We start from the raw sequence: 27,693 nt of genomic DNA on the forward strand, positions 1-27,693 counted from the left end.
CTCTAATGCATCTTTTGGAACAAAAATTAATATAAGATGGGGTCTTATTTTACTAGAAGACCAGGTCTTATATAATATAATATATAATATAATATAATTAATATATATAATATAATATAATATAATACCGGGTCTTATATTAATTTTTGCTCCAAAAGACGCATTAGAGCTGATTGTCCAGCTAGGTCTTATTCTTATTTTCAGGGAAACATGGTATTAGCCATTACTCTTAATAAATATATGTATTATAAAAAAGATGTAAGTATTTAAAACAATAAAAAAAGTTTGGAATGGAAACGTGTTTTTATTTGGGAATAAAGAGCAATCAATAAACAATGCAGTTGTTAAAATGAGAATTAGACAAGTTAATTGGTTCTGCAGTTATCCGTAGAGATAGCCAGAATTTGGATGAGTTAATTAACGAAATTACATACACATGGGCTAGAAAGAGGTTAAAAAAAGAATATGGCCTTTCTTATATACAGTATAAAATTTATTTTCCAACATAGAAGATATTAAGAGATACCTAGTAGACATTCACACAACTTTCTGCTTTAGATGACAGTATCAAATGTATTAGGCTTTAAGGACTTCATATGAGATTGATAACACAAAGGGCATGGTCTCAGCTGCTATAGAGACATTGTCTACACTTACAGTGAATTGAAAAACACTTCATGGTTTCACTAGGCCAAAAGGAGCACCTTCTTTGACCAAAATCCCACTGCAGCCCCTCTTTGAGTTGTGGCAGTGGTTCCAGAAGACCACTGTAAAGGGTTCTCTAGGAGGGTGACATAATTTTGTGAATGATTAAATTTATTCACTAGGAGGGCTCATAAGACAGTTAATTACTACCCTGTCTAAGGAAAGCAGAAAACTGCAAAAAGTCTCATGAAAGGCGTGTTGTCAGGAAACGTAATTCAATTTGGAATGAATTCCTTCAAAAAAGGGAACATTATTTCTGTCCCTTAAGGAAACCAACGACTATCAAAACTGGAATACTATTTAGATAGCTTTTCAGGAATCCTGGTGCTTTAAATGACTTCTCCCAGCTGCACTTCCCTCTACATTTTAGTAGATACTATTTATCATTTAACTTTTTGTTCCAAAACATATTTTAGTTGGCATTATGAAAAGACTGAGTGCTGGATGTACTTATAATTAATAACTTTTGGGTTATTTATATTACCAAGTACAGTAATAGCAACTAGCGACAATGACACAACAAATACCCATGTAATATATACCATGTGCCAAGACTTATTCTAAACATATGTATTAACAGCACATATAATGAAGGGAAAGAACTGAGGGGATAGAGTGCAAACACTTTGAAAATAAAACACTTTGAAAAAAGAAATTTCAGTGGCTATATTGCTTCCAATACCCTCTAATAAGTTATCATTTTATACTCCATAATTACATCTTTGAGCTTTATCACATTATAAATTAAATCTATGTTTATATTGGTGGTATATTTAAAATTACATTTATAAAAACTAATATAATTTCATTAAGTTTTAAAAATTATTTTTTGTATTAGTAAGAGAAAGGATTAAAGACTAGACACCAAGATTAAAACAACAATTGCATAGGATTGGTGGTAACTTATAGTTTTTCCTTTTCTCTCCTTTCCAAATTTTTTACATGTGGCTCCATACCTTTTATAATGAAATAAAAGCATTTATTTAAAGAGTAACATTAACCGTGTACCCTGCTCTGTTCTGAGTGGCGCTGATAATCGCTGGCACTATTGATATAATTCTCTGATCATAGCTGTAATATTCTTCTTGGACTTCTATTTAGTGTGGCTGTGCTCATGTAGCAATTTCATTTAAAACTCTTGCATGTTTCCTTGAACGTGTGCTTCAAGAAAACAACACTCATTATTATAGTAGCTTCTGAATGTCTCCTCCCAAAACTTTTGATGATGTTCAAAGAATGTAGACCTGAAAGAATTTCACTCAGACTTCAGATACAACTTCATAGAGCATTTGGGTCTCCTGTTACTACTTTTGGGCATGGCCAAAGTAAGTAGGCTAGGAAGCATGGAATGCATTATAGTCAGTCTCAGAGAGTTTATAATTAACATTGACGTGACTGCTCAACATGATGCATCTAGGCTTAATGGACTTCTCCGGACAGCCAAAACTCTCATCTCATCAACAACTAATTTCACACTATGGAGGTTTTAAGACATCCCTTTGATTTGTTTGAGAATCAGTAAACATCATGGTTTTTCTACCGCAGTTCTAAGCCTCTATCATAGGTCAAGAACGGGTCAAACAGTGTCTTACTTGGATCTTATCAGCCAAAGGCAGTTGCCAGAGTCAACTTTGTTTGTGTTTCTTGTTGAAGATGATAATGTTTCTATAATCTCTGAAGTATACAATTTTCTTCATACTTGGTATATTTTTTTAAATGGTTTTGTTCGTGTATTGTTTTCATTGCCTTATGAAAAATTCCAACTTGAAAACCACTTGGAAGTTGACCAACCCTTTGTCTCTGATCTTGACAATGACTTCTTTCAGTTTCACTTCGTCATTATAAAGCGATCTACCAAAACCACCAATACCATATAAATATTTCTATAAATAATCATCACCAGCAGGTAGAGATAAACTATGTTCCCTATTTAACTTAAAAACATAAATATTTCCTTCAAAGTCATAGAAAATGGCTGATGAGATAAGCGATAGATTTGTAATGTCACATTCTAATTTCTAGACAGGACTTTCTGTTTTTATTTTATTTATAATATAATAAATATGTTTAGTCCCAAACCTCTCCACTGGAAAAACTTATTTTGGGGCAAAGAAAACCTAACTTCTATGCCAAAGAAAACAGAGAGCTAGTCTTAAAGTTTGGGAACAAGTTTCACAAATTGTAGATTTACCACTTAGATAAAAGGAATTCAGAGTATGAACTGTAATAGGGAAGTGGCATATTGGAGAGCACGAAAACTCTGTTAGGAAAAAGTACATTTTGTTGCATTAAATGACACTAATGGAAACTCAGATAAAGGCAAGTAGGGTGATTATTTGGGAAACACATAAAAGATTGCCTTGTATTCAAACAAAGAATGGGTCTATTCAGGAGAATAATTCACTTCTAAATTAAATTGCTAAAAAATATTGCTGGCCTGGTTTGCCATGCAGTAAATTTTCTTTTCATGGAGAAGTATAAACGACACAAATATTATCAAGAGAGGAGTGCTGGAGGCCGTTTAATTTGCTTCTAAGACACTTGGCTGAATATTATGGTTGTTCTTTCCAGAAGTGATGAAGATATCATTTAAACAGCAAAATTGGGACAAGTTAGAAGGGCTTCACTCTGACACTCTTTTTGGGTAGATATAGAGAAAGGAAGCAGAGAATTGCATTAACCGTTGAGAAGAATGGAAAAAATCCACTATTTCTTTTCCACCTTTGAAGTTCTGGGTTTATGCTGTATACTTAATCTAATAAGCACAATAATTGCAGGAACCTCTGAGTTAAGAATCAAAGGTTCTTCATAAAACCATGAAGGCTCTCAGAGGCTCTCAAACCTCTTTTAACTTCATGTATCCTGATGCTGACCCAAATGCTTTCCTGTCTCCCCTTATTTCCAGGATAAGGGGACACTAAAACAATAAAGGTATCATATTTGTCCCAAAGAATATTTCAGGAGGCTTAGAAATACAAAACATACAGATGCCTTAAGGTGCGAAAATTTACAAATAGTTTTTGTTGAGTGTTTATTATACTCCAGGTTGTTGTTATAATGCTCACAACAACCTACTATTTTTATAGCATAGAAGTGTGTCCAGATTAGCAGGGCACGAAGTATGAGAATTACTAAAGGGATATATAATAGCTCCTACACTGCATGTGAAGGGCAAGAAGAAATCTACTAAAATGACCAAGAAAGGAAAATAGTTCAATGTTAAATAAGCATGCCCAATGCTTAAAATAATCTGACGCCTGAATGTCTAGACCAAAAATTGCCAGAGCTCACATTCTTCCTCGGCATTCTTCTTGTCACCTCTTTGCAAAATTTCATCCTTTAAACTCAAAACTCATTATCCTTGGATTCTGGGACACTGTGCTTATTCTCCTCCCATGCCTTGATTTTCCTGTATTTCCTCACGCACTCTTCTCCTCTCGGCTTATGATCATAGAAAATCACTAAGACGCAGGCCCTAGCTCCTCTCACTTTATATTCTGTCATAAAATTCATGCACCCTCACAGATGGAACTATTTCCTTGCGGTCAATGATGCTCAACTCAAACCATTCACACAGCCTCATGGCCGTACCTGAGTACATGGCGCCTAATTCATTATCATCCCACACCAGCTTCTCCACCTGATTTCTCCATATATGTCAACGGTATTATCATTTTTCCCGTAACAAAGGTACTGAACCTCAGAGTTGTTCTTGTTTCTTGCCTCTACCTCATCTCCTGATAGCCCAACACCAAAATCTTATCCTTTCTCATTTTATAATATCTTTTGATTCTATCCCTTCCCTTCATTCCCGCTATTTCCAGCCTAACCCAGCCTTTATTTCCCTGTTGACATTATTATAACATTTTCTGAAATATCCTTCTTGCCTTCCTCTTTAAAATATCTGCCATAATATAAACCAAAATGTCTAAATAAAACATCACTTTTGCTATGTCACAATGCTTTCCTGTCTCCCCTTTATCCAGGATAAGGCCTTTAGCCTGCAAGTGTTCTCCAATCTGGCTCCAAATTGCCTTTATTTCTTACTACTCTTTGACAGGGCTCCTCTCTGGAAACTCAACTAGCCTGCTCTGAACATACCATAGTCATGCTTATATTCCAGCGTTTTCACCTATATTGAGCTGTAATAGGACTTAAATCAGCTTGGCCCTTAAACATATGCCACCACATATTATTGTTAACCTTTTCACATGTGTAGGTCATGTATCCTCATATACATTTGAATTCTTTGTGGTTAAGGATGGGACTGCCTTCTGTTTTTTTCCCCAACACACTATTGGAGACTCACTTAGCATTGTGCACAAGCAAGGTATTTCATAAATATTTGCTGGATGAATGAACGATTTACTGAAAAGCATCTAGATGCATAAGCCAGGTCATTCCTGAACACACTGTTGTGGTGAAATGGCATAAGCCTCTGATTCCACCGACAGGCAGCAGCTTTTCTGTTTTGGCAATTCCTAAATTACTTTCACGGGTCAAAAGATTCTCTTTTACTTTGCTGTGTGGCTAGTCTCCACAGCATACATAGAGAATAGAGAACATTTTTGGAAAAAAAAAAAAAGAACAATCAAATAAACATTGACATTTGACATCCAGCCAATCTGTGTGTAGTTTGTGACTGTTTTATGTTTGTTCTGAGACAAAACCTTAGCTCCCAGAAAGAATGTAAGCAGATAGTATAAACAAGGTCCCGTTGTGAGACATGACTTTGTCCAATGCTCTTCGGGTTCATATTTCCCACTTGAGTCTCCTTCTATAAGTTACATATAATTGTAATTATATGTAATTTTAAAAGTTTCTAAGTTTTGCAAAATTGCATAAATTCATATAAATTTTGCCTTCTGTTTTTCTGTAATTGCCTTCTGCAATTACAATGTGTAATTGCAATGTCACTAGGAAACTGTGAAATATGAACAATGACTTTTTCCTGAGTTCTTTTGAAACTGGCTCTAAGAAGAACTTGTTTCAGAAACAAAAAGGAAAAGTACCTTCTCTTGCAGAGTAGTAATTTAATTATTTCACAGGTCTTGGCTTAAATTGACACTTAAATGAGCATTACTTAAAGAGAGTATCTCAATCAGCCTCATTCTTCTGTTCCAGTAATCATTTTTATATATACTAGACTAGACCACAGTCAGAGGGCTGGGGTGAGGGAGTGAAGTTATTGGAATATAATGGTAATATTAAAACTTAAAGTCCAAGTAAACACATCCAGGACTGCAAGAGTTTTGTAAACTAAAACTGGCAGGAGATCACACAGTTTGGCTTCACATAAATCTGAAATATCTGAGACATTTTCCATTTTTTCCCTCCTTCACTTTGGACTCACCATTGCTCATGCAAACCAGAAACAGACCGGGATATCTGACAAATCACTGGCTAGTCACTCTTTTAAGATTCCTAAAGATATGAAAGCAATGCAATAGAGTGCTATATTTGCTATTTTGTATTAAACAAAATCCAAAGCTATGTTTTTTAAGTTTTATATTTTGAGGGAGGGATCACAAGGAAATAGAAAGGCAAAGCATTGGGGAATAGAAAAGTTTTTTTCCCCCTAAGTTCTTATAAAGACTGAAAAAAGGGATACCCAAATAAAGACAAAGTAGGCTCTGAACAAAATGCAGTCCTGTTCAGCACAGTGCTTTCACCAGATTGCCAAAATTTTCCATAGGAAGGGCAAGGTGGGCAGCAGTGGGGCTTTTGAAAGCATCATTCCTCATTATTCCTAAAGCCTCCTGGGATGGGTGCCTCCTCTCACAGTAAGCTTGCCCTCATTCAAGCATTTACAAAGTTATGGGTCAATGGCAACCTCAAAACGGGGCACAGAGAAGGGCAGTATTAGGCATTACTGGGTGGGGTAAGGTTGGAGACCAAGGGAAGAGGACTTCATTACAAGTGGTACAGCTGGCACTTTGGAGACCAGGGACAATCCAAACAGAAGGTATGGAAAAAGAAACAGTCTGGAGCATGTGGGGAGCAGAGCTCTAAGTTTCTCTTGGACACAAAGACAGTAACTTTGGAGCATATGAGAGGGCCAATAAAGCAATGGTATGAATGTAGGTGTTCGCGAGGAGATAGAAGAAGATTTCAGTTCTGAAAAAGGAAAAGGAATACTTCTTCTATTTTTTTCTTCTCATCTCAAGATTTATATTTGAATATTTATTTTCTTAAATATTTATTTTCTTAAATCTTCACAAGCAGTCATTGGGTATCCATGTATACGGGAGTAAAAATGAATGTGCTAAGAGCTATTTCTTTAACAATAATTTAAAAACTGAGCAATTACTCTTACATCTCATGTACATTTATTCTTCATTAGTATCTCATCTCCTTGTTCTCCTTCATGTAAGTCACGTGGCAGTGTATTTCAGCACATGGTATTTTTAAAAACAGAATGACATTTATTAAATGTACAAATAAATTTGGGTAGCACATATATGTAGCTCAAAAGAGGCAAGATGAATGTCCCATTGCTTTCAGAGTTCTTTATAATGTATAGTTAACTCTAGGGGTATATACATATTTCATTCTGTTGATAAAAAGTGAGGAAAAATTTTTAACTGACTTAGAAATGTCAGGAGATATTCTCAGTGATGACTTTCAAAATAGTTAACATTAAGTCGTATTTTTCTTAGTTTTAGCTTCAGGTAGCTTACTGAAATTCTTTAATTTTTTAAAAATTGAATCCACATGGACAGTATTAAGTTACTTTTTTGATAAAAACAGAAAGAAAAAAAACCCCAGAATTTTGCCCTTAACTTTATGTTTTGAAAAACGCATTAAACTACTTTGATTCTTTGTTTATATAATTGTAATTTCATATATCAGAATACTGTGTTAAAAGATATCCTCCAGTGAACAATGGTTTGTTCATATCTAAGAGCTAAAAGGGAAAAAAAAATAAGTCTGTAACTTCATAGTTACAGATTTTTAAAATACAAAATTTAGGGAACAAGTCTTACCAGCAGAATATTCAAATAATAATCATCACTATAATATTTTAAAATTTTTTATTAAAAATATAGCTAACATACAATTTGATCTGCTATGTCTCCCAGTCTTGGCTGGGTGCTTTATATAGTAGGTGCCCTGTGGGGCCCTGGCACAATCTCCCTGGTCACCTGCTCCAGGTGCTCCAGGAGTGTCCCTTGTGTGGATTGTGTGTGCCTTCCTGTTATATTGAGACTTGATTGCTATCAGTATGTCAGTGGGTGAATATTTATTTGAATTGACCCTCAGGCTGATTGGCTGTGGGATTTGGCCACATCCACAGTTTATGGGCTGCTATGTGGGGAGCTTACCCCACCGAGTGGGATTCGCCCCAGCAGGCTCTGGTGTCTGTTGATCCTGCCCTTTGTGTGTGCCACTTGTGGGGCTCATTGGGTGGTGTTCTGCTGTGGTCTGAAGCCAACCTCCAAGTATGTTGGTTCTGGGGGCTCTTGGGAAGGGCTCCAGTGCAGGACCAGGTCACCAACTGCCTGTGACCAGCTGGGGACTACCTGGTAGGAACTACAAAGTGATCCATGGTTTTTAGCTTCCTGTGCTCAATCTGGAGGCTTGTGGGAGAGGTAATGTTGTGAACCAAGACATCTGCCACCAGTATCAGGCCTGGGATAGCTCAGCAAAAAGCCAGGACACCTCAAGGCCTGCTGCTACATGCTGGCTCCTTTAAGGTTCAGCCACTGATAAAGCCTCATACAGTAAGCGAGTTGGGTGAGGCAGCATCTCAGGGAGTCATTAGAGTGGAAAGGGTTGTGTTCATCGGGTTAATGTAGATTAACCTGGTTTGGTGCCCGTGCTGAGCTTGGAGCTATTCAGCAAAAGTCTCAGAGCACACCCAGGCCAGTTGCTGCCCTGCCTGGGGCCCTCAGACTCCAATAGTTTTCCAAGAAAGAGTGCAATGTGGGTGGGGCTGGCTGCTTGAGGAGAAAGTGCCTCCAGCTTTGGGAGACTTGGATGGGGGCGGGGTCTCAGTGAGTCAGCAGGGTGGAGCCCCAGAGCTCACCAGGCCAATCAGATTCAGATTTGGCGTAAGCAGAGGGGGAGGGCTCAACACATTCAAGATGGCAGCTGCTTGCTGGCTGTACCCGAGCAGGACGCCACGAAATGGTGGCTGTTCTCCAGTCCTCACCTCAAAGCCACACACTTCAGTCTGCGCTCTCTATGCATCTGACGCCTCTCGAGTCACTATCCCTCCGCTGGAGCCCAAGGTGAGTGCCTGCGAGTGAGTCTGTGTGTGGGCCGTTTAAGAGGACTGCTGGGTTTCCCGTAGCCTTCCATCCCATCTGGATTGTTGGAATCCCCACTATTTTTCACAGCCAGATATTGTGGGGACTCCTCTTCCCAGCATCAGTTATTTGGGCTGGGGACCCTGGAGTGGGGCTGGGGTCCTTCACTCCTCTTGGGGGAATCTCTACAGCTGAGATATCCCTCCCAATTTTCATCCTCCACACAGAGGTGTGGGGCCAACCCATTTCACGTCTCCGCCCCTCCAGTCTCAATGTGGCTTCTTTATATCCTTAGTTATAGGAGATCTGTTTGGCTAGAGTTCAGATGGTTCTCCAGGTTGATTGCTCTGTAATTTAGTTCTAATTTTAATATGTCCATAGAAGGAAACATGCAGTGTTTGTCTACTCCGCCATCTTGAGTCTCCTCACTATAATTTTTTTAATACTTCAGAAAAACCACTGCCTATAACATATAGCACAATTAGCCTTTTTAATCTTGCTATTTTAAAATTGTTACTAATGCGTGCACCATTCATCCTCTTTAAGAACAATAGAAACTGAGGCAGAACTGAGAAATTTCCTAGAGAACAGTGATTATGAAGATCCACAATCTGAGGACTGGCTAAATCTATGTGGCCAACTTGAATTGCCCCCTAATATCCCTGAGCAATTCTTTTACACATCACTAGTCTCTCCCTTCTCCTGCACACAATTTCATAGATTCCCCAAAGTCCTCTGCTCCATTTCTGCTGTCTTCACTCAACCAATGACAACATCTTATCCACAGAGAAGACAGAGATTTCTAGATGGGAATTCTCTCAACTTTTTCTCCAACCACCTACAAATAGGCCACATCCACATTCAATCCTGCTTCCTTTTCATATCTTCTGAGATTGGCTCCATAAACAATGTCATCTTCCCATATACTTATATATATATTGTCATAAAAAGGTTAAGAACCCAATCTGCCTCTACCAGGCTATCTTTCTTCCTTCTTGGCATTACAAGGCTTCCAGAGGAGTATATACCCATGGACTCAGTTTTCTTGCCCATCAGTTTACTACAGTATGGCTTCAGCCCCATTACTATTAACATGTTTTTATAAAATGTCACTGATGACCTCCAAGTTGTTAAATCCATTGAGCACAATTACATCTTAGTCTCTCCTGTACACTCTGAAACTTTTTATTGCAATCAACTTCTCTTTTTTTCCCTGACCTATATATAGCAACAGTTTCTTTGAGTTTTCCTTTTCCTTCTCTGATCAGTCTTTCTTTAATGACCTTCACATGTTTCTCTCTATATAACTGCACCTCACAAAGAGTTATGAATGTGTAACTATGTACCCTTAGAGAATCCATAGCTTTTGTATTCATATGTATATGACTATTTTTTCTGGGGAGAGCAGATCTTAGCTTTTATCACATTTTTAAAGGAGTCCATGACTCAAAAAACAGTTAAGAACCACAGCCTTAAATGTTGATGTTTCCAGGAAATGACTTCTGGTCTGTTCTTCTTGCTTCTGTTCTGTTCTTGGAGTATCTTATCTGTATCCATGACTTCAACTTACACCAACATTTCAATGACCTCAGTTTTTATCTCCTGCTTTCACCCTTCTTCTGAGCTCTAGATCCATATTGACAACTGTCTACCAGACATCTCCCCTTGAATTTAACATGTTTGAACCAAACTCATTATCTTACTAATGAACCTGTTTACTCATCTTTCTTTAGATAGGAAGGACCATATACCTGATCGCCCGAGATATAAACTTGACAGTCTTTCTAGACTAACTTTTCTTTCATCAACCATATCCACAAGCTCTCATTGGTTTCTCAGATCTATTCTCTTCTTTTTCTTCCCACTGTTACTACCAAAATTCAGACATTTCTCACCCATGTTTTTGTAATTGTCCCCTAAACTATCTCCCTCTTAACTCATGACCTCGAGATTTCTCCCCACCAATCTACACTACCATCCCATTTTTCTCCCTAAATCCCACCAGGACCATATTACTGCTCCCGCTCAAAACCCTTAATAGTTTCTAATCACAAAGAAGGGTTTAGCTACTGCTTTATATCTGCTCTGCCCACCAGCCTCTTCTCTCGTCTTCCTTCGCAAGTATTTGACCCAGCCATAGCAAGCTTTGAGTCCACTGAACTGCCGTGCTTTCTCATGAACCCTGCTCCTCACTCTATGCCTGGAATGTCTACTCTCTCCACCAAGCAAACTTTGGCTTCCCTCTCCAGGCTCAGATGAAATGTAACCTCTTTGGTAAAACTTTCCCATTTCAGATGCTTCTTTCCTATACTTTCCCTTACCAGTACTATTGCACTTATGGTAACAATCTATTTACTTGTCTTCCCCATTAAATTCTCCTCTATGGAAGAGATTTTATCTATTCTTATTTGAATCTCCAGTGACTAACATATTCTTTGTGGCTCAAAAGCGGTTTACAAAAAGTGAAAACAAGCTTTAAGTCAAATTAGTCATATCCAAAAAACAAAAAGTAAATCATATCTTACTATGTCCATTCCAAGTCATGAAATTTCTGACATTAAATGAAACAGAAGCCCAGGTATACGTATGAAGACTTGATTGTGAGAGGTAGGCATTGGAATCCTACAATCACAAGTCAGCAGGAAATGGGAGTTAATGGGTCCATGAATTATGGGCAAAGTCTTGCACTCTTCTTCGTTCAACATTTATGTATTGAGTGTGCCAGGCACTAGGCATGGTATATGCCTACATGGCAAAGGATGAGTAAGAACAGATCTAGTATTTGTCCTTGTGGAGCTTGTAGGCTGGAAGGGAGTTGCTCATTAATCAAATAATTATAAACAATTAAGACCGTGACAAAGTGCTTCAGAGAAGTATGTGGTGCTTTGAGAATACGTAATTTGACTTAGCTTGGGGGTCAAAAAAAGGCTTGCCTAAGAAAGAAAGCCAGAACTGAGGTCTGCATAATGAGCATAAGTTAAACAGGTAAAAGAGGGCAACATTTTCACCAGAAGAAAGATCAGGTGCATAAGCTCTGACAGGACTTTGGCAAGCTTGAGGAACTGAAGGGAGGTCAGCACCAACTTTATAGCATTGTTGCAAGGATTAAAATAATGTGTATAAAGCAGGTAGCAAATGTTGGCACCTAGTAAGCATTCAACAAATGGTAGTCATCATCAACAGGATCAATATGCAAGTGAATACCCACACTTACTGGTGGCACCCCAATTGGTGACAGCAAAATTTCTATGCAGTGGGAGAACCCACAGGTAGAAAGGAGAAGTGGGGTTTTCTGGGTGTTTGGGGCTAGAGGAGTGTGACCAAGGGGGTTCTCACAGTCCTGTAAGACAGCCATGTGCTCCAGGTACAGGGAGAAGAGTTTGAAAGAAGAGAAGGGGCTGTAAAATAATCTTAAAAATCTTTTCCTTTCTGCTTATTGCAGATTTGAGTTTACAGTTGAAGTTAGCATATAAAGGCAAAATTGCAATTACCTTATTTCTTTAGCTTTAAAACAAATTAGAAATGTCTTATTGAACTATTAATTTAGAGAATAAAAGAACAAGTAAAATTTAACAATAAAAAAAAAGAACAAGTAAAAGTATCCCACAAAGATGTAATCAGCAGAATCCAGGCTATGAGAAACTCTATAGGCCAAAAGCCCAGTCTCTTTAACAAAAATTTCCAGGAATAAAAAAAATGAGAGATGGATGGGAAACCTATAAATTAAAAGAGACCTAAACGACATCAAACCCATCACAATGTGTGGGCCATATTTAGATTCTCATTCAATAAACAGAGCTTTTAAAACATATGATATTTATGAGAGACAGTTGGAAATTCAAAACACTAACTGAACATTTGATTATATTAGGGAATAATGTTTAATAATGTTGAGGGTTTTTAAGTTATCTTTTATAGATTCATCAGAGTTTCTCAAAGACAAGAACTAAGACTTCTGGGACTCTCACCTTGCCTGACACTGTACTGTATAAGCAATAAATCCTACTGACTGAAACCAGTACTTATTTCTTAAACATACCGTTGTCTTTGTCAGAAAAGTTTCTATATCAATATGAGTAGGTGAATATGAGTGTTAGAAAACTTGTAAATAATTGGACAAATAGTCGGGGCAAAAGCACTCCAGCAGAAGGAATAATTAGTGCCAAACACCTCAGGCGGGATGGTACATAGACCAATCAGGAAATAGCAAAACCAGTGTGGCAGAACCAGAGTGTTGGGCACCAGCTGGAGGGGAAGCACTGCCCCGCCACCGGGAATGCAGACGCTCCCTGTGGAGGAACCCAGGAAAGCACTGTAATAACAAGTTAGCTCTTAACATCCTCTGGGGCCAGAGTTAGACACTGTAGGGGACATCAACGCCCTATCTCTTATCTCATCTCTCTTTCCATGCCCCTTACCTGCATACCAGCCTTCTAGCCCTGGAGGAGCAGGAGGTGGTCTAGTGATAAGAGGCGACCATGGTGCCTTCCAGGCCGCAGCTGAGGGAGGGGAGGAGTTTTAACTATGAATAAAGATCAGAATTTGAACTACTACACAAAGGATATTTCAATTACTGAAATGAGAACAATCTTAGCACTAAAATAATCAGAGGACATTTTATTATCTCTGGCTGACTAGAGAAATTCCAGGATCTGCCTGAGGATTCATCCAAAGGCCCAGGGAGAAAGTAGCATCCATAGTAGGTCTGCAGGGGCTGTTGTGAGAAAGAGTAAAGAGAGCTCTATGTGGGACCAGCCCGGTGGCTCAGGCGGTTAGAGCTCCGTGCTCCTAATTCCAAAGGCTGTCGGTTCAATTCCCACATGGGCCAGTGGGCTCCCAACCACAAGTTTGCCAGTTCGATTCCTCGAGTCCCGCAAGGGATGGTGGGCTGCGCCCCCTGCAACTAGCAACGGCAACTGGATTTGTTGCTGAGCTGCGCCCTCCACAACTAAGACTGAAAGGACAACAACTTGACTTGGGTGGGAAAAAAAAAGATTGTTCTATGTGATTATACATGGTGGCATTTTGCTGATTTGGTGCAATAGTTTTAAACTCATAGATCCTATATTGGGACTTTAAAAGCCAAAGAGGGGCTAGCATATTTTCCATTGTAATGTTAGCCAACCTCAGTCTCTCTATTTTGCCCATTTAACACATGACAGAATATTAGGACAAATCTGAACTTTCCTTCAGTACCTTTTAATTATATGCTACATATAAGTTTTCTCATTTCTAAGGATTATTTCTGTAAATTCTTTAGTACTTGCAATTCCTCTTCCTAAATGCAAACCTAGTTAATGATAATCACTCTTCCGAGAGCACAGTGAATGACAGTACTTTATAGTTAAAATAAATGGTTATGGGGCAGATGTGAGCAGACACCATAGTTACTCGGGCTGATTCATTAAAAAAAAAAAAAGGCACATTAAAGAGGAATCAACTGTCATCTTTTAGTGATGACTGTTGATCTGATGTGATGAGAGAAAGTTCACCCACGTGGATGGTTCATTCAGCTCCTGGATGGTCTGGAACATCGTTAACTCATACAGACTGATTCTGCCCCTGGTTCAAACTTCTAAGCCTTTGTTCTTGGGGCTCAGAGGACAGCTTTGAAGTTCAGGATAAAGCTCTTCTAACACACCATTACCAAAGAATAACCTTTTGATTATGATCTCATGAAAGTATAATCAATAACTTACATAAGTTAAAACCATGGCAAACAGTGACGGTCCTGTAATTGGACCTTTATGAATTCCATATGTTACAATCTCTGTATTAGCTAGCTAGCAGTCTTGCATAATACATATATCTCTTCCCCAAACATAGCCGTTGAACTTTCTTAAAAGGCTATGAAACTTTTCACAGCTACTGTCAGCCTTGAACTCTTCAGGCCCCTAAGCAAGGGTGTGGGTAACTAATAGGCAGGATTTGGGGAAAGCTGAAAAGGATAAACTATTCCCCCCGAATCCAACAGACACTCATTTGTGTAAAGCAATTCAATCAAAGCCAGTAACTTTTTAGTTAATTGCATGGCTTGCATGCTTTAAAAATACATATCAGTGAAAACAAGGCCTTTTCCAAGTCATTGCTAAAAACATAAGTGGAAAATATATTCATTTAGCAAAGATATGTTCTCATGTGAAGTTCTCAAATGACTGGGGCCTGGTGAGGAAGCCATTATGTCATTATCTACATTATCTAAAACTTATATTTACCTCTCTCTCTCTCTCTCTCTCTCTCTCTCTCTCTCTCTCTCTTTCTCTCTCTCTCTCTCTCTCAACTAAATTGTATTATTACTAAATTTAAAATGCGGGTGTTTAGTGTAGCTTAATTGGCTTCACTTTGGGAGGAAGGGCAGTAAACATGCAAGAGAATATTTGGGAAGAAAAGTACCCAACCCAGGCCCACAGCAGGTGAAAAAAACAACAACAAAATCAGAGTTTTCTCATGTATCTAAGAGGACAAAGAAGTCTAAATTGAAGTAATACTTAATGACAGAATAAAAGATATTCAAAAAAGATTAGTCCCATCTGTTTGGACTAAATATCAGATCTTTAAAGTGAGATGAGTAGATAAAGCCAAAAGCAATACGTTAAGGGGATACATCAAAGGAGTTATTTTTGCATCCCGGCCCCCTCTCTCATAACTATTACTACCCCCACTCCAGTGTCACTTTATTCAGTTTTGTTACCTGTTATCATGATTTTTTTTGCTTTTTGGAACAAATTTGAAAGTTACCAAAGCTAATTTCCAGCGAATTTATATACCTTTAGATTCCTTAGTTTAAAAATCACTGCTAAAGTAATCTTTGTGATTCCATTGCCACTATATAGAACTTCTCCATGTGTAAATATGTTACTAGCTTTCAAATTAAAATTTTAATTACTGACTCAATGCATTGAATGTATCTATCTACATCAAAAATGTGATATTTGGCCCCATATTGCTTCTATTTGATTATAATTCCTAAAAGCAGAGACCATAACAACTTACCAGTCTATTTTCAATTGTTCAATTTTACTTCATAAAGGTAATTTCAAATGTCTTGCACACAAAAACAAGAAGGGATGATCGAAAGACCAGTAACACCAAAGGGAAGAAGGATCAGGCTTCTAACATCTACAGTTTGACTATTCTTGGAGAAAATACCAGTGAACTGGTTTTAGTCCCCAGTCCAGAAAGAGGATAACAGGCTACATAAAGAGGAAAAGAAATAGACCAATGGGAAAAATGGATGCATGCAAATCACAGGGCCGATAGGCTCTGAATCATGATTTGGGTGAATGTGTGGAAACTAAAAGGCACTGAGAAATGGATCTCCTGTATTTACACCCCCGCCTTTTTTTAGCCAAAAACAAACAAACAAACAAACAAAAAAACCCAAAAAAAGGAAACGGGGGAGATAGCTCAGGAAATTACAGACCAATCATGAACAGCATCTGTTTTCATGGTTCTTTTAATACCTGGAAGAATAAGCTAGATATCAATGTAGAGTCCCAAGAAGCAAACACTGCCTGACTAAATTGATGTAATTCCTCAAGAGAGAGAACAGGAAGCAATAGAGAGCGTCTACCTCTATTTCAAAATCACTATTGATTCCTTCCCACAATGGGGAAGTGCAGCCTTTACCATTCTATGGCATGGCTAAACCGTCGAATGTAATTTAGTGGTTACCAGAGGGTAAGGGGGTTGGGGGGTGGGAGATGAGGGTAAGGGGGATCAAATATATGGTGATGGAAGGAGAACTGACTCTGGGTGGTGAACACACAAGGTAATTTATAGATGATGTGATACAGAAGTGTACACCTGATATCTATGTAATTTTACTAACAATTGTCACCCCAATAAATTAAAAAATAATAATAAAAAATAAAAATTAAAAAAAAATAAAAGCCACACCCAAAGCATAAACCTACATCAGCCTGGTGTACGTACTGGGTAGTTTCATTCAGATTGGTCTTGGAAACCAATCTATTATATATTCTTATTAGTAATTTTTATAAACAAAATGTGAAAGTGCTCACAAAAGCTGTAGACTTTCTTAAATTAAATAAGTTTTAATACTCTGAAAAACAGAAGTATGCAAATGCTCTTAACCAATTAATATATGAAAACACTAAAACTAGAATAAAGTTTGCAGGGACAACAAGCCAACAACATAATAGGTTGCATAATAGGAAGCATAATGGCTCAACAGACTAGGCAAATCAGATCTGGAAAATCACAGTTTATCACAAGCTGAATTTGAGTTAGTAATTTTATGCTATATGGAAAAAGTCAACTTGATTATGATACTTGTGTATAAAATTCTCCCTTCATGCCATGCATTAGATAAAATAATAGTATCTACTTTAAATGATATGAATGAATCAGAAGCATTCACAAAAGCATATCAAAGTTTACTAGAAAGTGGTATGAAGAAGTGTTTTTGAAAATTGAGTATTCAGATTGATCACTTTTCCAAGTTCATTGTTGCCATAGTTCTTGATGGTTTTCTGTTTGTTTGTTTGCTTGTTTTTTACATATCATTATGGAAAACCAGTACTACTTTGATGTAAGTGAATTTTTGACTGTTGTTCTAAAGTCCTAAAAGGTATAACAACAACAACAACAAAATTTCATTGTAGCAAGGAAGGTTCTGGATGGAGATAAAGTGTAAGCCATCAAAATGACGAAACACTGTGTGGCCAAAGTGATGGTTGAGTTCTTACAGAAAGTAAAGATCTGCACCGTATGCTTCCTGTTAGATGCAGAGATCCCTTCTTCTCTAGTAATCTACAGTTGACCTTAAAAGACTTTTGCTGTTTCTATTTTGTTTTGTCTTTTCATTCTTTTTGTTTCTGAACAAACTGATGGTTGCCAGAGGGGAGGGCAGTGGGGAAAAGAGCAAAAAATGTGAGCGGGACTGAGAGATACAAACTTCTAGTTATAAAATAAATATGTTATGGGGATGTAATGTACAGCACAGGGAATATAGTCAATAGTATCGTAATAACTTTGTACAGTGACAGATGGTGTACTAGACTTCTCATGGAGACCACTTCATAAGGCATATAGGAATCAAGTCACTGTGTTGTACACCTAAAACTAATATGATGTTGCATGTCAGCTATACTTTAATTAAAATAAAGCACAACTTGCGTTCACAAGTAGCCTGCCTGTCAACATTTCCTCCCCACTCCTCCTGCTCCGGGTTGGTACATTGCCTACTTCTCTTTCTACTTTTTCCACTCCCAAACTTAATCTTTTGTTCATGATACTCTGTATTACTCTTCCCGATCCCTCCAAAATCACTTTGTTTGTTCCAAAAAATCTATTCCTGCCTTAATAATTATTTCTAAATTATCTCCCTCCCAGAGAGTAAGTATTTCCACAGAACTCTTTCCACCAGCCTTCTTTAGAATCAACTTAGCATGATCGCTCATGTTTTTCTGTCCTTAGTATTTTCCCTTGATTTTCTTTGGTTGTTGGGTGAAAATATTAGAGGAAATTAAAGTAATACTAGTTCTCGTATCTTGGGGGAAAATCATGTTTATTAAATAGAAGAACGATGAAAAGGGAGAGGGGTTGTAATTCTAGGATTGATGGATTCTAGAGGGAAGAACTCATCTCCAAGAAAGAGCCAACATTCTAAAATGAATTAAGAGAAGGACAACAGACGTAGGGGTCAGCACACATTGTGCTAACACAATGTCTTTCTTCCTTCATAGGCAGAGGATAAAAGAAAAAGCCAATCTATAAACCCAGGCTTTTAGAAACAGGTTAGCACAGGGTCAGGCCAATTTTTCAGTCACGTAAAAACGATGTTGTTTTTAAAGACAAATATATTATCTGACTATTATACACTTTCCAACTCTCATTGAAAAATCTGTATCTGTAGTTCCGTTTGATGCTGCTGGAATTTCCACATTAAAGGATCTCAGAGAGCTTTGTAAACAGGTCAGCCTTCACAAAGCCCCTTTAAGGTAAAATGGCAGAACAAGACACTTTAGAGCTGGAAAAATTCTAGGAGATCATGTGGAATGGTTAAGTTATATTAAGACCCGTCCATCAGGACTGGCTCAACATGCTTTCCATGATACCAAACTGCCTCCCTACCAGCCATTTCCATTACGCTAATGTTGAAACTAAAGAGAAGAAACCCAATGCTGATATTAGCCTGAGAATTGGGGAACTACAATTGTTAAATATCTACCTCGTCTTGGCATTGTGCTGGGTGAAATGTATCATAGTCAGAAACGAGCAGTGCCTGTAACCAGCCGATCTAGCTATCGCCTCAAAATTGAAAATGAGAGAGAGAGAGAGAGAGAGAGAGAGAGAGAGAGAGAGAGACATTATTAGACTGGATAGCATAATAGATCAACAAACTTCCTCATACCCCATTCCAGGAGAAAAAATGTAGGGAATGCTTCCCTTCCACATTTTACGGGGCCATTGAATTGTGATGTGGTGATGTACCTTCTCACAGCCTAAAGCTTCAGATGGAAACAAAGTGGAAAGATCTGCTCTGGCTGTCAGAAGATATGCGCTCTTTTCCAGCTGTGTTGCTAACTCTCTGTGAGCCTCAGAAAGTTCTTCATCATCCCAGGTCCTCCATTTTCCCATCTGAACAGTTTGGTTCCCTTCTAAGAGTTTTTTATTCTAAATGGAGGCAGCCCTCAAATTCTTCCAAGGTTTAACAGAGTCCTGAACATTTGTGAAGAACATAGTTCATTCTGCATAGATAACCAGGTAGAATAGTGGGCTCGGTAAAGAGTTAGTTTTCAATGTTAAAGTCTCAGCATATTACCGTGTTTCCCTGAAAATAAGACCTAACCAGAAAATAAGCCCTAGCATGGTTTTTCAGGATGACATCCCCTGAACATAAGCCCTAATGCGTCTTTTGGAGCAAAAATTAATATAAGACCTGGTCTTATTTTCGGGATAACACGGTTATCCCGGCTCTTAGTGATCGGTAGTTCTAGGCTCGAAGTGATCTCAGACCTAATGAGCAATCAGTCTTCTCAGAAACATACGCAAACCTGGAAATTCACCACCCAGATATCTTTGGATGCATTCTTTTGCCATTATCAATTTCTGATATTTTCAAAAGGTAGAGATACATTTTGATAACCAGTTGATGAGATTACTTAGAGCAAGCCAACTGGATGGTTGAGAATGAGTTCCCTCTGTCAGACCTGCCCATTTCCCTTCTGTTTGCCTCGTGTTCACCACAGGAAATTTTGCTCAAAGAAGCACAGACAGCTCCTGTTTTTGAGGTGGCTGCAGAGAAGCCATCAGTTTATAAACAGTAATTTGTGTCTACCTACCAGGCTTTCTTTTACCCCCTGAAACATTTTATTCTGCAGAGAGCCAATTCAGCAGAAATTAACAGACATTTCAAAGGCTACAATGCAGAGTATTTACTCAGATATCGAGACCGCTGTTCCAGTGAAACCAGCTCTTCGGCTGCCTGAATACTTTCTCTTTAATACTCCCCTCTATCACTCTTTTCCCTTCTTCCACTTGGATGTACAGCTCTAGAAGCTCTGGTTAGCTGATTAATTTTTCTTCCCTTTTACCAAACACCCATAGGAGTGTATTTATTTGTTCAGAGTTCCCTTATTTTCATAAATGTAGCAAATACACCATTCTTCATCATAGAAAGTGCTATGTTTCAGCCATTGATGACAATATCTCTCTGGCTTTGAAGGGATATGCTAATCCCTGTCTGCCCTGTCCCTACAAAAACTGAGGAAATTACACCACTGAGTGTTGGGAGAATAAGTAACATTATATATATATATATATGCAAAAAATAAATGTTCTGATCATTATTATTTCAAAAAATTTCTGGATAAATATAGTTACATATGTATATGAAACATGCAGAAAAACTCATATAAATATTTATTCATATTCACTTAAAATGAGTTGAAAATGTTTCCTTGCTATGATCAAAAAGAACTACCTATTGTATTCTTTAGAAATCACACACTAGTTTTGTATTTGTAGACCAGAAGCATAATTTATAATTCATACCTATCTGCAGAGTCCCATATTCACAACTAATAATCATCCTTATGCAGACGTTTTTACCTTGATGAACCTTAACATTCCTGTACGGAAAGGGAGAAGGGCCACTTATTGATCCCCCACTGCCCCCTACAGTATGAAATTCCCACTGAGATAAACCTGTGAAAACTTAACAAAAATGCAAGCACAAATCAACAACCATTTACTACCATTTGGAAAGCTTCATTTGGAAGTTTAGAAATAAGCCATATTTCAAGGAGAACTGACTCTCGATGGTGAACACACAATGTGATAATGATGATGTATTTCAGAATTGTACACTTGAAACCTATGTAATTTTACTAACCATTGTCACCGCAATAAATTTTAATTTGAAAAAAAAGGAAAGAAATAAGCTGTAAAAACATACTAAAAAGGACATCCTTGCATACTGTAGTTCTGTTAGGAATGTGGAGTAGCAGTTGCAAACCGTTCTGAAACAACGATTGTGCCAAGAACCTGTGCGATGACCAGATGCTTCAACTTAGAAATTCCACTTCTGGAACGCAGTCCTAAGGAAGTAACCCTGATATAGGAAAAGTTTTCTGCATTAAGTTGCTATTCGGAGTATTACTTATAACAGTGGAAAATTATCTAAAGACATAATCTAAATAGGAGAATGCTTAAATAAACCATAGAATATTGTGTAGCCGTTAAAAAGCATTTTTACAGAATACGTAATAACATGGGAAACTGTCCCAATGTTTCCTTAAGCAAACAATAAACAAAAAAAGGACACAAACTGTTACTTCAGTGGAAAAAAATAGCTGGAAAAACACCAAAATATGAAATTTCTTATATGAGCTAACTATACATGACTTCCCCGCTCCCATTCTTCTTTCTCTTTTTCTGTAATATTTTTTAAAATTTAGTGGGTATACTAGTTTATGATGGGAAAAGGTAATGAACTTAAAATAAAACTCTGTGAGGATTCATAAAAAGAAATAGCTGTACCCAGGAAATTAAGTATTGCAAACTCTAATGAAGTCCAGTTTATGTTCCTGAGTAAGTAATGGGTTTCGCAAGTTGTAATTACTACAAAGACAGCTCAAAGTATGAAACTCTCAATTTGTAACAGAGAGACAAAATCTCAGAGTTGATTCTTCAGTTCTTTGTAAAGAGCCAAGCCAGGAATAACTATCGTAAGTATCTAGAAAGAAGCTACTATTTGGAGAAAGTCTTAAAGGGTAAATATTAGTAATGTAGCTGTCCTGTCTACCTGTCTCAGAGTGTAACTCCTAAAGTCAGTTTATTAGTCAAAATGAATGGACCTAAAACAAGAAAATAGGAAAACAAGATAAAAGTTGCCGAAAATAGATGTTACCAGTATTATTAAGGCAAACAGTATTGTGAAAAGTTAATTCTGCTCAAAGTTCGTTTTATTTTTTATTAACCACATTGTCCATGCCATTTTTCTTTCTGTGATTTGAATTCAAACACAACACCAAGAACAACACGGAAATGATAATGACTAATAATAAATCACAGACCTTTTAGAGCTGAAAGGAACCCCCTTATTTTACAGATGAGAAAGAAAATGAAATACTTGTCTGTGGTCCCAAATAGATGGTGTGGGAGCCGGGCCAGAAGCCAGGTCTCCTCAGGCCAGCTCAGTATGACACTGAGTTCAGAGAGTGGGACGCCATCACTTATAGTGGAATTTGGGCATCCTGCCAGCATGCTCCCCAGCCTGGGGCCTGGCAGACTCCCTTTCTTTGGCCTCATGGCTTCCATTTAGCACTAACAACTCATTAATACAAAGGGAAGAAAAGACCCTACTCTTTCAGTGTCTACTCTGTGTCAAGTACTTTGTACACATTATGCAACTGCATTTTGCTGCCGCTGTACACAGTAAATTAATTATTTCCTTTTAGTAGCTGAAGAAACCAAAGCCCCCAAGAGTTTCAGTTGATCAAGATTTGGCCTGTGTTGCCATTTGCCTCTTTGATAGTAACATTTTCACTGTTAGACAGCTAAGACAGAAAACATGGTATAGTAGTCAGAGTTCTCCAGAGAAAAAGAACTAAATAGGATAGATGGATGGATAGATGGGTAGACGGGTAGGTAGGTAGGTAGGTAGGTAGGTAGGTAGGTAGGTAGATAGATAGATAGATGATAGATGATAGATAGGTAAATAGAATTTATTCACGTAATTATGGAGGCTGACAAGTCCCAGGATCTGTAGTCGACAAGCTGAGACTGAGGAGAGCCAGTGGTGTAGTTCCAATTAGAGTCCAAAGGCCTGGGAACAAGGAGAGCCAATGATGTAACTTCCAGGCAGGCTCAAGACCCAAGAAGAGCCAGTGTTTCATTTGAAGGCAGTCACGCAGGACTTCACTCTTACTCCTGGAGGGTCTGCCTTTTTGTTCTATTCAGGCCTTCACCTCACTGGATGTGACCCAACCACACTGCGGAAGGCCACATGCCCTCAGTCTACAAACTCAAATGTTAATCTCATGCAAAACACTTTCACAGAGACATCCAGAAGAATGTTTGACCAAACGTCTGGGCAGCCTGGGGCCCAGTCAGGTTGACACATAAAATTAACCATCACACACCGTGTTCTTCAGTTCAGGGCCTGGGCTAGAGAGAGGTGAGCAAGGCACCCAGAGTGCAAATTTACTGAGGCGCCACTCCTCAATTCACACAGTCACCCTGAGTGCCTCACTTGTCTCACCCCAGTCCTGGCCCCGTGTCCCACTCAAAAGGGCAGATTCAATCACCTCTCAATTTGAAGTGTTTTATGCTGGGGAAACGATTCCTACAATTATGCAAATACCATTCTAGAAGAGTCTCGGGAATGAAAAGTTTCTCAAGGAATTGATGGCAAAAAAACATATCTGAAATACCAAGTATGAAAACCTACAAAGGGTAATTATTTCTATGCTTGCTATGGAATAGAATGGTAATCCATTTATATTTTCCCCTGAAAGTTTCCTTGTAATTTAAGTAGTGTTTGTTGAATGGGCCCTTATTTATTTTTATTGAAAGGCAAAAGCATTTCTATAAAAATCACAAACACAAATCTTTTGTGCATTATAGAAAAATGCATAGCTATTAAAGATCAGGTTTGAATTATTTCACTTTTGGCTAAAGGCCACTCACAGCAAATTATCACAGTTATTCCTCATATATAGTTATCTAAGTTTCATTAATGCATGATTTTTTACAGTTAGTAGGAGTACTGAATGACCCTAATGATATAATACAAACGAAAGCATGTTTTAAACTATTATGTGCAATATAGAAAGGTGTCACTGCTATTAGCAGAATTATAGGACAACCTCTTACCTCAATTCAAGAGAGCTGTACCAATTTATACTCTCCCTCAGTTATGAGTAAATGTTTCCTCAAATCCTGGACAACAAAAAACATGCAATGATAACCCTCCAAACTGAAGCCTGCAGATCTCCAAGAAATTAGGTAAATTTAATGATTAAACATTGGAGACCAAAGACATTCAGCCATTCTGGAGTCAAGTAGATATTTGTATTAGTTCTGTCTGGTTTCTGAACTATATATATATCAACCAGCATTCAAACCCAAGCTCTACAGGTTGACTAAGGTGTGATCTTCAGCAAGTTATTTAATTTCTCTACATCTCAGTCTTCTTACATATTTATGGAGATAAAAATAGGACCCTCAGCTCATAGAATTGGTCCAAGTGTTAAATGAGATCTTCCATATAAATTGCTGAGAAGAGCTGGTGGCACACAGCAAATGTCCAATAAACGTCAGTTTTCTTATTATTAGGTAAAATCACATGAAATTCAACCATTTTGACATACTAAAAATGACAATTTCAAGTGAGTGGTCTAGTGGGTACTAAAGCCATGCTATTTTAACCTCCTCTAATAGTATAAGCTCGTATCAGTCAGGGTCCTTATCTAACTCGTGCTCCATAGCACACAGTATACAGGAAATAAAATGTCTACTATAGCTACAGCTTCAGGAAAATCTTAATTTCAAAGAGTTCAAGGTGAAATTTCATCGTGGATTCTGGAGTCAGACCACCTGAGTTTAAATCCTGGCTCCCCTACCCACTAGTTGTGTGGCCTTACACAAGCCGCTTAACCTTTTGTGACCCAGTTGCCATTTTTGTAAAATGGCAATATTAGCGCTTATCTCATAGAATTTAACTACAGTGATGAAAAGTGATTAATACAATGACTAGCACGGAGACTACACTTAGTAAGTGCTAGCTATTTCCTTCTTTTTATCTTCTCCTCCTCCTTCTTTACCACTCAAGATTTATAGACCAAAAACTGATTTCACAATTCTGAAAGTCAGAAAGTTAATCTCCAATTTAGCAATAAACTCTTTTCTAATCAGAGTACAAAGAGTAAAGGACCAATAAATTTCATCTCTGACAATTTTATACTTTTGATACGTATTTAGGAGTCAAGGTTACAGAAATGCAAAACTGCTTATGTGAAGTAGCTGAAGAAACTGGAGATGGTAGCGTAGAGAAAAGATAATGTGAAAGGGATGTGAGCTGTCCTCAAACGCCTGCGGGCTGGTTGCCAATCAGAAAGGTTAACACATACTCCCAGGATCCAGACGTCAGGGAGAGGACCAAGGCCAGGAATTATAGATGTGACTAGGCATTCCAGCAGAGCTTCATTTGGGATTTGGGGTTCAGCTGTGTCTTTGCTGGTCTGTGGCACCCGTTGGTGTGCATGGAATTCAGGGTACCTGCTAATAGAATTTGTTTATGCAGTTGCCTAGGGCATAAGAAAACTGGAGGTAGAGATGCACATTTGTACTGAAAGAGTCTAAGGCTTGCCCCTAAGGACCAGGCCTAACTTCTATGGGCACATGGGCTACAGGAATGTAATGTTGGTGTCTTCAGTTGGTGTCAGCATCTTAAGCCAGGCTGCTTTAGATACCAAGTGACAAAGTTCGATGCCAAACTGAGGAAGGGGGTAGACTCCCCATTTCTGCACAGAATGCCAAGCTGCACTGAAGCCGTAAGGCCTGTGGAGAATACAACCCAGCTTGGCCCATTGTGTCTTTATAGCTTAAGGAACATGGAGAGGCTGCACTTGAACCTGAGAAGCAGCCTCTCACCAGGGCCCCACTGCAGCATCAGAGGTCACGACATCTCCCTCCAGGATGGCATGTGTAGAGCCCTTCTAAGAACTCACAGAAATAGCTGGTCTTTGCTAGAGAAGAAGTAAATGAAGAAGAGGCCCTACGTGAGCAAAGGAGGGAACAAGTCAGCCAACTTTCGGGTATAAATGCAAGGTAGGACTCTCCAAGTGTGAGTCCAAAGACTGGTAGTCTTGTGATATGCAAGTCACACCGGGAGGGCAGGTTTTGACCCATTATGAAGAACAACTTGCTAAGATTAATACAAACAAAATTATTAAATAAAATCTGTCTTAATACGTTCACTGACATTGAGCATACTCAACTGGAGGTTGAGAGACCATAATTCACTGATGCTTCAGAGACAGGTTGGGCTTGATGGGGTGGATGAATTCTGGGATCTTTTCTAACTCTGCTATTCCACGACATCTGAAGATACAGCCAGAGAAGGCAAAGAAAAAACTAGATGCACATGGAGCGATAACTCAAAGCTTGACTCCTGCCCAAAATTGAACAACTGTTTAATAGGAAAAAGCAGGTGATTGGTGGATAATGAAATCATTCACACTTTTAGTTATTTAGGATGAGTTTTAATGCTTTCAAGTGGCATTAAATCTGAGAAAGTTTATTTTCTAAATTACTGAATATATTAATGGTCTATTGAAGTAAGTTGCATAAAAATTATAGTACCCCCACAAATGGGTCTCTTAGCACCCCCATTGCCTTAAAAAATGTTGAGGTAGAAAATTCCACAAAAAAGTAACTTTTACATTGCCATCTGCTGGCTACTGCTATAAGTGACAGAAATATAAATACAATCTCAAATCCTAAACAAGTTCCAAATGGAAATACGAATATAGACTGAACTTACAAACAAAAGGAATCAAATCACTTCACTAAGTACTCAAAAGCCAAATAACCAAGTAGTTTTACAGGTCTATTGGGGATCCATCTGGTTATTGCCTTGAGTAGGAGAGGCGCTAACGTGGACTGGATTTCCGATGTACGTTCTCCCGCTGGTGCATCCATTGGAAACAAGGCATCCTGAGCAGCCCTAGGATGTAGGTTGTTCAAGCCTAGCTTCAGCTCCCGCAGGCTGTTTCCTCAAGCGTAGTTCTAGATGTTTAATTTAAGAGAACTGACTGGTTCTGTCACCTAGGGGCACAGTGCCATTTGTTGTATTCATTTCTAGAAAATGCAAGTGGCAGGCAGAATACATCAGGCCAAGCTATCTCAGTTACATAAAGTCAAGGGGTTAAACAGGTTTTTTCCAATGTGCCGGTCTTAGGTGTACATTCCTCAGGCTACGCCCCTGAAGACCACCAGGAACTCTGCAGATAATTCGCTCCTCTCCCAACAGAGGTAAGGCTCCCTCCTCAGTACTTTCATAGCACCCTGTTCGTATTACAATGATAACATGTTTAATATTGATTTATTATTTTAGTTCATATCTGTTTCCACCCTAGACTGTGATATCCTTGAGGGCAAGCTTCATATACAATTCACATTTGTTTTTTCAGCATTCGGCACAAACTTTGGCATTGGGTAGGCCCTCAATAGGTATGTATTGAGGTGAGGTCAAAAGTAGGAA

The 27,693-nt window shown here is 38.3% G+C and overlaps 1 protein-coding gene across 1 annotated transcript in view; it reads right to left on the reverse strand.

The window, feature by feature from the left end:
* Window positions 1-27,693, reverse strand: part of WIF1 (WNT inhibitory factor 1) — a 71,172-nt gene that overhangs the window by 31,693 nt on the left and 11,786 nt on the right. The gene's annotated exons all lie outside the window — the stretch shown is intronic.

The sequence above is a fragment of the Rhinolophus ferrumequinum genome, chromosome 10 (genome assembly GCF_004115265.2).
Source record: "Rhinolophus ferrumequinum isolate MPI-CBG mRhiFer1 chromosome 10, mRhiFer1_v1.p, whole genome shotgun sequence".
In the NCBI taxonomy this organism is placed as follows: Eukaryota; Metazoa; Chordata; class Mammalia; order Chiroptera; family Rhinolophidae; genus Rhinolophus; species Rhinolophus ferrumequinum.